The sequence below is a fragment of the Ailuropoda melanoleuca genome, chromosome 7 (genome assembly GCF_002007445.2).
Source record: "Ailuropoda melanoleuca isolate Jingjing chromosome 7, ASM200744v2, whole genome shotgun sequence".
NCBI classification, from domain to species: Eukaryota; Metazoa; Chordata; class Mammalia; order Carnivora; family Ursidae; genus Ailuropoda; species Ailuropoda melanoleuca.
The window spans coordinates 23295718-23306762 of NC_048224.1; the positions used below are offsets into that span (position 1 = coordinate 23295718).

General features: G+C 39.5%; 1 long non-coding RNA gene across 2 annotated transcripts in view; it reads right to left on the reverse strand.

The window, feature by feature from the left end:
- The window catches only part of LOC109490689, a 23307-nt gene that overhangs the window by 3456 nt on the left and 8806 nt on the right, over nt 1-11045 (reverse strand). Inside the window, exon 3 of one of the 2 annotated variants that reach the window (XR_004626488.1) lies at nt 7738-7853. This is a non-coding gene — a long non-coding RNA (uncharacterized LOC109490689). Of the gene's footprint in view, nt 1-7590; nt 7854-11045 lie in introns of those variants that run through there. The other variant, XR_002144056.2, reaches the window with a different exon arrangement.

Below are 11045 nucleotides of genomic sequence, written 5' to 3' on the forward strand. Positions count from 1 at the left end.
AAGGCAGACGCTTAACCGCTGTGCCACCCAGGCGCCCCCATCACAATTTTTTTAATATCTTGGGCCACCATTATCTACTTCATGTGTTTCTGTAAAAAAAGCTTATTCATTTTCTTGAGCTATGTCTAAACAATATCTATGCAATCACAAGCTGATATTCTGGTTAATATTTTTCTAATATGCATTAAAATATAGTTGTTGTTGTTGTTTAATTTCCCATCAGTAATACATAAGCCACTACTGGCACATACTGCCTCATCAGATACACAAATACCTTCTACAAGAGAGTACACATTTGATTAACCAATGTCCCCTTCACTAGATGGGTGATGGCTATTAAGAAGGACACTTGTTGGGTGATGAGCACTGGGTGTTATATGTAAGTGGTGAATCACTAAATTCTACTCTTGAAAACAATATTACACTATATGTTAACTAACTAGAATTTAAATAAAAATTAGGAAAAAAGAAAAAAACAAAACACCAACATCCCCTTCAATAACTCCAGTGAGGGGATTCACTACTTTCCAACTGTTACCTAAAGATTTAGTTCCCAGCTAAATAGACAGCTGTGGAAGGACACCAGGCAGTACCGAAGTGACAAATGGTATATTTTGCAATTTTTACATTTTTTTCAGAAAGAACCTCTTGAGAGAGAATAAGGCTTCAGGTCGGAGGTGGTTAGAATTTCAAATTTACTACCTGTTAAGTTCCTGAGCAAGTGACAACTTCTGAGCCTCAGTTTCTTCATTCTGCAAGGGAACAATGATAGAGCTGACTATGGGTTAAAATGCATACAGCACCTGGCACAAAGTAATCACCTATTGAATATGAGTTCCTTTCCTTTTTCACAAGAATATATAGTAAAATAACCTGGAAATACTGACTAATGACTTTCCTTGGTAAAAACTCACCTATTTTATCTCCTAAAGGCACTCCAATCACTCTGTTTTTGCATATGAATTTGGGGCAGTATTTTTCTTCCTATCTGGCTGGGGGCCTGTTTATCTTTCCAAACCATAACTAGGAGACTGATCATTCTGAATATCAAGACAGAATTTCTGACTGAAATGGCAGAACCCTCACTGTTGGTTTTCTAGGTTCAACAGGTTTCCATAAGCAACTGAGGGAAGGGGTGGGGTGGGGGGAGGGGCTCTAACCTGGAGGCACCAACCCTGAATCTGGATGCTTAAGCCCATAGAATTTCAGCAGAAAAGCATCAACCATCGGTATTAAAAACCTGGGGCCTTTGAACTGAGGCTACATAGCCCAGAAAAAGTAGGAAAAGTAGAGCTGGAGCACAGACAGTCCTAAGGAGGTGGGCTGGTGGTCAAAACCTCATTTGCATTCATTTCACTCATTATTATGTGGTATTAAGGAAATTTTCTGCTGAGCAGAGTGATCTTGACACGTGATTTCCTGTGCTCTCTGGGTATACGCAGAGCAGTATAAGAAGTAATGATTCCCAAAGAGCCCGTCTAATCTGACAATTTTCATCAGCCTCCAAAAGGAGATTTTATCTTTTGTCCATTTCTCCTGGGTCGGTTTTTGGTTTTTTTTAGTGTGTTACTATAAAAAAAGAGAGAGAACAAGATCTATAACCTTCCACAATGTCCTTGCAAAAGTTAGAAGTGGGACAAAAATCTGATCTTTCACTTTTACCCACCACTCAGCATTTCTCAGCAGGTGATTTAAATATTCACTGGCCCAACTCTCCTCTTTGTCTAAATCATGGTACTCTCACGCAACCCCTGTGAGTTTGGCCTAAGAACCACAGGCACTAGGCTATCAGGACCAAATGGCATGAATCTAGGTGGCTAGATCCTAACTACTCTAATCTCAACCAATTTTGAGTCCACATTTGTGAACATGGGTTATGAGGGACGTGGGAATAAAACTCTGATTCTGGCTGTTTACAAATTTTGTGCGATATAAGTGAAATCTACTATCCAGGTTTATCCAAAAACATCTTTTGAAGCCACTTTAAAAAAAAAAAAAGATACTGAAAAAACTTTAAAAAAAAGAAAGAAAGATTGAAATATGATTGAAATGTTTTACAGTAAAAATTAATCAAAACAGTAAAATTCAGGGATGTTGGGTGGCTTGGTCAGCTGAGCATCTGACTCTTGATCTCAGCTCGGGTCTGATCTCTGGAGTGATGAGTTGAAGCCCAGCATTGGGCTCCACATAAGAAAAGAAGGGGGGAAAAAACCAGTAAAATTCAGCACAAAATCAATACTTAATTATTCATCATTAGCAACAGTAAGACTACCAATAAGATGATGGTACTCATTAGCATAGTCAATCACAATGGGTNTGGGATCCAACCCCAAATAGGGCTCCCTGCTTAGTGGGGAGCCTGCTTCTCTCTCCCCCTCTGCCCCTCTCCCAGCTTGTGTGCTCTCTCTCTTTCTCTCAAATAAATAGATAAAATCTTTTTTTAAAAAAAGCCATATAAATAAGAACAAAGATTTGAGAATTCAACACAATTTTTTAAATGTCACATGACTTTATTTCAGATTTATCTTTAATGTTGATAGACTGTACATTTCAGCTTCAAAATAAAAATATTCTGTTTTCTAGCCCTTCAAAAGCTATTGCTATTCTTCCTCCCTACTCTACCCCTACTTCTCTGTAATCATTCTTTAGCAATCTTCTGAATTCCTTTCCATTCTATTAAAGGCTCCAAGGAACTATTTTCTCTCTCACATCCCCACACACATTCTGCCTCCATGTCAACAAGCTCTATTACCTATCTCAGGGAGGAAAACATTATCAGCAACAATCCAAAACAATAGAAAATGCCAAACCATTGACCTTTAATATTAGAATATACTATATAGATTTTGGGGGTAACCGAGCCTTCGTAATAATAGTTTCAAGAATAATGTTTAAATGCACTTTGTCAATTTTCTAGATACAGACCACATGACAGGAGGAGGAGCCCATGCATTAGAGCATGAGCTGGTAAGAATTTGAGTTTTTAAATGTGCTACAGTGGATACACAAGAAGTTGATTTGACAGGGGACCAAAAAAAAAAAAAATGCATGAGTAGCCCCAGGGTCTCCACCAAACCACTCCCCACTTCCATGTAAGGAGGAAGTTACCTTAACTTCCAGATCCATTCCTAGACCTTTATTGCACAGAACCAAGATAATAGGGGAAGACAGAAAATTAAAGTGCCCAAAAGGCTATGTTGACCTATATAATGAAGAGCTGAGCAAAGAAGTGAGAAGGAAGAGATAAGCGACTTTATGTAGGTTCAGCTGGGTAAAGACCCAGGGGAGTAGCTTGTACTGGGGGAGAAGAGAGACTGTGGAGCAGCTACACTGTTGGGAAGATACTTTGAGAAGGAAAAAAATGGGATCTTTAAGAGGCCCTGCATTTTCAGGAAAGACAGCAAGAATGCTTTAATTTGTTTATAATTATTATTTGCTGGTCTGTTATTCATTGAATGGGATTCCATGCTGGACTGGGCCCAGAGATGATTATCCCCTTATCTGCATAATATCAAGTGTCAACAAGGATTCAAATTACCAGATTAGTTGGCAACCATTGATATGGATGTGTGTGTATATGTGTATGTTGTTCTTTTAATAGAGCTTGCTCTCCTCTCTCCTATTAGAAATACTCTGCCTTTGTAAAATAAGAATAAAAAATACAGAGCCCTACAAAGTGTGCCAAGATATACTCATTAAAGTTTACTTCTTGAAGCAGATAGAGGATTGAGACCATTTATCTCAATGCCCTCAATGCAGAATGTACTGCATGACCTGTTCCCTTCACTGAGGCTCTGAGAGAGGCAAAGACCCCAGCTGCCAATTCTGCCATCTCCAGCTGCAACAGTCCCAGATTACTTTAATTGTTATTAATTACTGGCACATCATACTCATTACCCCATACCAATGCATCTTAATAGCGTGGCTAAGAACCATAGATATAAACCTATTTGCATTAGGCAACCAAAGAACCCATGTGAAAACCAGAAATTTCTATAGAGACTGACTCTGTTGGCCAAAGAAACAATCCCCCAAAATCAGGGATAGACAGTGCTAATCAAGCTCAGAGCTGACCTTTTCAAACTCCAAGGCTGGTCTTGCACACTTCTCAGACTAAGGGGAATTTAAGGCCCAATACTGTCTTCTCTAAGGTATGGTAGAAAGAGCACTAGACTCACAGAGAACTGGATGCAATCCAAGCTCAGTCATTCTCTTAAGAGGCAAAACAGAGTGGGAGGTTGTACAAAGAGATGAACTAGTCAGACTGGGTTCAAACCCCAGCTCCCTCACTTACTCTTCTTGTGACCTTGGGCAAAGCACTTCACACTTGTTCCTCATTTTCCTCACCTACTAAAAAAAGGATAATAATATTTACTTATCAGGTTTGCTGTGAGAATTAAATAAGACCTATGTAGAAGCTCAATAAAGGTTAGTTGCTGCTGTGTGGCCTTGGGCAAGTCACTTAACATATCTGGATCTCAGTTTCCTCATTTGTAAAGTAATGGGGATGGATTATATAATTTCAAAGACTCCTGATGATACAGAACTCTAAGAAGATGTCAGATGCCAACAGGGAATAATAGACATAAGGAACATATAACCAAGGAAAATTTGGCATGAGATGTTGGTTGATTCTTATCAGAATGGTCAAGGCAGAGGCACTAGAGACCAAGCTGACTGGAAGGGTAATCATCACCCAGGCATCTCCAGGAAGTGGACATTTCCCACAGTCAGCTGGGTACACAGAGCAGCTCTCACTCTCCTCACAAAGACCATCATCCCCACAGACTGAACCGATGGAAAGAAAGAAAGAGAACGCTAAACAAAAAATATTTTAAGACCAAAAGAAGTAAATTCGATAAAAAACAATTTTTAAATGGAACAAAAATCAAACCAGTCTAAGGGGAGGTTCTGATGCTGGTTCCATCACTAGCTTGGTTTCTAATTTTACTTTGGCTAACCAGGAAACTCATAGCTAATTTACTGTTAATTTCTAATAACTCTATACCCTTAAAACTTTATTCCTGAGCCAAATATTATAGTCAAATTCCCTCAGGGCTGTTTTATCTGTCGGACCAAAAGGTCCAGTGCTAAGGCCTACAGGCTTTCCATAGGCTTGTAAAAAAGGAAAAAAAATGAATTGGTTCCAAGCTACAGAAAAGCAAACTGAAATTAATAAGCATTTAATTAACAGCCTGCAAAATATAACATTATGTCAACTTCGTTAATAGTTTATTATTCATAAAAAAATTCATTGCATGTGAGAATAATTTGTGGATTAGATTCTCATTTTACAAGAATTTCTTTTTTTTAAGATTTATTTATTTATTTGAGAGAGAGAAAGAGCAGAGCAAGTGAGAGAGAACATGAGTGGGGAGGAGAGGGAGAGGGAGAAGCAGGCTCCCCACTGAGCAGAGAGCCAGACATGGGGCTTGACCCCAGGACCACGGGATCATGACCCAAGCTGAAGGCAGATGCTTAACTGACTGAGCCACCCAGGTGCCCCGTTTTACAAGAATTTCTGAGTAGGTATGATGATTGATAAGACATAGTCAACTATAAATTTAATAAGTCATTCATAGGCAAATAATTCCAAAAGCAAAATCATAAAAATCCTTTCAACATTTTATGGAAATTTTTACATCTAATTGAGATGTGGGTACATTTTACTGTGCTTGGTATAAGTGATGAAGCCTCTAGAAGAATCTACAGAAAGCTTAAAAAGGTCCTGAGTCTTCCATTGCCTAAATTTCTCCATGTAGTCCAATAAGATACCTTTTAGTAAGATTTCTCCCTGTGGCCTAACAGTTTATATAGTTTCTTCTAGTTACTAGATTAGCCCACTAAATTGAACCTTGCTGGTTTGGATGAAAATGAAGTTGCTGGGGAGTACTTGGGCCCTGTCACAATGTTGCCAAAATGGTTTATAGCCAGAGATAGTAGATAACTGAAAATTCAAAAGGACCCCCATTGGAAATTTTCTCTCTCTGCACCAAACTCATTCTCTTCCAGACATGTTGAGAAAGTGCTCTTAAAAAACTCAAACTCCGGCAAAAGAGCCACTGCAGTCTGCATATTGCCAACAGCCTGGTTTAATTGCCTCAAGGAGCCTGAGGGTGCACCGACAGGATCCTAAAAGCTTTGTAGGTTAAAAACCATCTTGCATCCAGACAAAGAGACTGCTGTTAATTCTGTTAAACTTCTTCTTTTTGAGAGATACACTTGGCATAAAAAATGTCAATTCTTTAAAGGCTCAAAGGCTCTGTGAGTGCTGCCTTCGCGAAGCCTAAGGTAAGACCATCTAGCATGAAGTCTTTACCTTCGATGCCCTCAGAAACCACCAAGGGGAAAAGCTGTGGGGATCAACTAGTGAATCCCAGGAGCTGGTAATGATGACAAACTTACTTCCTGGAGGGCTGAGCCTGTGACTGTTGGCTTCAATCCCAGGCCTCCTGGGAATCCTGGGGAGCTGGAATTACCGAGGCAACATTTTGATGGTACCTGCTGAAGACATAGCTAATTCTAGAATTTGCTACTCTGCTTGGGAAAAGAAAGTCTGAACCTTATTTGGATTCCTGGTGGACTCCTTGGGTCTTGTTGCCTGAGGCAGAAAATATAGCAAATTCCTAAGTGGGATGGGGCAAGGGATTTGGGGCCCTGCATCAAGAACTCAAGAGTAGAGGGGCGCCTGAGTGGCAGAGGTTGGGCGTCTGCCTTCGGCTCAGGGCGTGATCCCGGCGTTGTGGGATCGAGCCCCACATCGGGCTCCTCAGCTGCGAGCCTGCTTCTTCCTCTCCCACTCCCTCCTGCTTGTGTTCCCTCTCTCCGCTGGCTGTATCTCTCTCTGTCAAATAAATAAAATAAAATAAATCTTTAAAAAAAAAAAAAAAGAACTCAAGAGTAGAAAAAGCTTCTCCAAAAGGTACTCAGGAGCTTGGTATCCTAGGTGAGGATGAATTTGCCTCATGAAAGCCCCCTGTCCATCTAGCACTTCAAGAGTCTGTCCAGGGCTGTCTCCCAGTCCATCTTCCATAACAACTTCTCCATCTCTGTGCCTCTCCACACAGACCCTTCAGACTGATACTAAATCCAGCTTGGTTCTTGCCCCTGGCTTCCCCTGAAACTGTCTGCAGATGTCCGTGTCTGTATTCCCAAAGCCAGTCCTGGCTCCAGAACCCAGCCAGCGCTGTAGAGCCACACCTCTGTTGGCCAGGCAAAGACTGAATGCTCCAATGCGGAGATCTCTAGAACTTCTACTAGAGATTCAGCAAGGACCCTTGAGGAAGGAGACAAGTTTAGCCATGGAGTGATCAACCCTTTTAGTAATTCAATAGTAAAGTTGACCCTTGAACAACACAGGCTTGAACCACATTGGTCCACATACATGTAGATTTTTTATACATACAGTACAGTATTATAAATGTATTTTCTCTTATAACTTATTTAATAACATTTTTCTCAAGTTTAATTTATTGTAAGAACATAGTATATAATACATATAACATGCAAAATATGTGTTAATCAACTGTTTATGTTATCAGTAAAGCTTTCAATCAACAGTAGACTATTAGTAGTTAAGTTTTGGGCAAGTCAAAAGTTATACACAGATTTTCAACCATGTGGAGGGTTGGTACCCCTAACCGCTACACTGTTCAAGGGTCAACTATACTTACTGAGTGCCTGTGCTATGCAGGAACTATGCTAGGTACTTGGGGTACAGCAAAGAACAAGGCCTACCTGGGTCCTATCCCCACAGAACTCAGGGCTACCTTCTGACCTGCTGATATTCTGCTTCCTCACCCACTTCTGGCAGCACGGTTTTAGCTTCCAGAGCAGCTTGCATCATTCCAATTCTGATATAGGCAAAAAAAAAAAAAAAAAAAAAAAAGGGGGTCATACACTCATGGACCCAACCACTGGAATAGCAATAAAGCAAGGAATGCGTGCAACCAAGGTTCATTCTAACCCTTCTACCTGATTCCCGTTCTAGTTCATGCATTGCTGCCCTGGGATATCCATGATCTATGGGTTCCTCCCGTATATAATCATTAATGACTTCAAGTTGCTTCTCTTGTGCAAAGGGAGAAAACATGATAGACAATAAATACCCTAGGGCTATTCAGTGTAGTACACGTTGAACCTGATCTCTCCACTCGAATAAGTGGAAGTAATTTAGCTCATTGGAGTATTTATGACAGGAAGAAAAACATAACTCATGAAACCATATTTATTTTCCATTAATCTTATAACATCTCTCACCAGATTAAAACACTCAAAACCAAGACTCATAGTCACCTGCAGGGCATATAATTGATTAGAAAGAGGCATTCCTGAATCATAGTGTTGATTCCTTGAAGGGTAAAACATGGAGACAGTCTACTCACTTATTTTATTAATATTTTATTTACTTGAGAGAGAGAGAGAGAGCATGCAAGTGGAGGGAAGAGCAGAGGGAGAGGGACAAGCAGATTCTGCGCTTAGTCCAGAACCTGACACTGGGCTTGACCTCATGACCCTGAGATCATGACCTGAGCTGAAATCAAGAGACAGATGCTTAGCCAGCTGAGCCACCCAGGCACCCCCAACCTACTCACTTATTAATATATCCTAAGATAAGGCTTCTCTTATCTATGACCATGGATACTGGTTTCTCTGAATTCTGCAAAGCTTCTAATGTCTAACTTAAATTCCTCCAAATACCATTTAATCCTTACTCTCCCTCTATTTTTTTTTATAAAGATGTTCCTCCTTATTTTTTTTAAAGTAGACTCCATGCTCAGCATGGAGCCCAATGTGGAGCTTGAACTCATGACCCTGAAATCAAGGCCTGAGCTGAGATAAAAAGTCAGACCTTAACTGACTGAGCCACCCAGGTGCCCCTAATCCTTACTCTCTTATGCTACCCTCAGTAGTATTAGATTTTGAAGATCAAATGGACATCATCTAGGTAATACACCTTAATAACCAAGAGTTTGATTTAGCATTTTTAAATTCTAAAATTATTTTAATTGGTTATTTCATGGTTTTTATATTTACTACAATCAAATGTATCTCACTTTGTAGAATAAGCACATCCCAGAAGGCTCATTTTTAAAGTGCATCTTTCCCCTGACATTCATAAAACCAGTCCCAAGACAAAAGAAAATCACCTTTAATGATACAGAGATCTTTTTTTAATCACATACTTAAAGGAAAATTTTTATGAAACAATAATAATACACACGTGAAGACTAAAGTTTCCTTTGTTTGGCAGAATCACTTCTAGAGTTAAAGGGAAAACAGCAATTATAGCTTAAGAACAGAACATCCTAGACTAAAAATTCATTTGGCTTTTATCAAATCTCCTTGCCATCATTTTACAAAAGAATAATAGGAAACTCTTTGGGTACTCAGACCTTGTTTCCTAGCAATTGATAGAGGCTGAAGGCTCTTAGGAAGAAGCAATTGAGCTAAGATTGGGGAGAGTAGAGATTGAGATTCCAAATACCATGGGAAGTGGATCAAGAGGCAATTATTAAAAAGTGGGCCTCCTTCTTATATGTACATAGTGTTATCTGTTAACCAATGTAAAGTTAGGCTTTGGAATCATATAATAATTCCTTTAATCAACCAGAATCCATATATATCCATAAAGGTCAAGAAGAGGATGCAGAACAGGAAAGAACAAAGTAACTGTCTAGTAAAAGAAGGCCAAAATGTAGTGTTGTGAGTCAGGTTGTAGTGTCCAGAAGCTCAGCACCTGACCCAAAGACACCAGTTACAGTGTGTGTGTGTGTGTGTGTGTGTGTGTGTGTGTTTGTGAGCACACGTGCACCTGTGTGTGCATGCATACATGTGCATACACACACATGCACATGCACATGCACATGCAAATAACAATGTAGTAACAACATCATGACTTTGCTAGGGGTTGGTACAGATTAAATCAGAAGAAAAGATAAAGATAAAAAGCAGAATACATATCAAATATTCAGCATATTTGCAATTATGTAAAAGCAAAGGAAATTTACCAAATCACTTAGCATTATTATTTTATTAATTTTATAATTATTTATGATTTGGTAATAATAAAATAATAAAATAATTTATTATTACATTCATAAAATTATTAGCATTCAGGATTTGACAACCTGAGAGTTAATTTCTAAGGGATGTACATGAAGTACATAAGAGGGAAACAGTTCATGTATGATGGTTCTCAGCCTTTCTCTTCCTTCTATGCTTAAGAGAATTCTGTCTTGACCCTTCTTACCCACCTCCCAGACAGGGATGGTCCTGCTTGGCTAAATAAGCTCTCTTGGACTTTGTAATGCAAAGGAAAGGAGCTGGTGAGGATGACAAGAGGCAGAGAAGCGAGAGCTGGTGCAGTGGATGTAGGGTTTTTGGAGGGAGGCTGATGTGAGGGAGATAGGGGAGCTGCTTCAGTGTAAGAGAAGTGGATGGAAGAGGAAAGGAGATGTTAAAGATACATTACTATGGTCTCCTTATCTCCCCTTGCAGAATTCAAGAAAGTCAAAAGAAGGGCTGAGAGCTTTGGAATTTATTTTTAAATGCTGGATGGTATTATTTTAACCACAACAGTGTTCTGAGACCATCCCATGAGAGTGCAGGCTTTAAAAAGATTACACATTGATGAGGCACACCTCATTCCCACAGGGACCTTGGGGCTCAGGGGTGAAGTTAACTAGAATCCAATAAAACCACAGCAAACATTTACTTCCTAATGTTCTTGTATGTGTTGGCTAAAATAAGGGTCTTTAGCCCGTACTGTTTCCCCCTAGGGTTTTTTCCTAACAGAATTGTCCCTGAAGCTTCTAACTCTGAAAGCTGCTCAAATTTCCCTGACAGTACAGAAGGTATAAAAGCACATCATGCTGGAAGTGACAGGGGAAAAAAATGATAATATCTTCTGTAAGTTTGAGTTGCACGGAAATGTCTACTCTGGGTATGTTTTAAAGGATGAATGACCAAATCTGAAATATTCTTTGTATCCAGAGCATGATGCTTGATAATTTCACACCTTGGTTCTCTCTAATGAAAGCAAG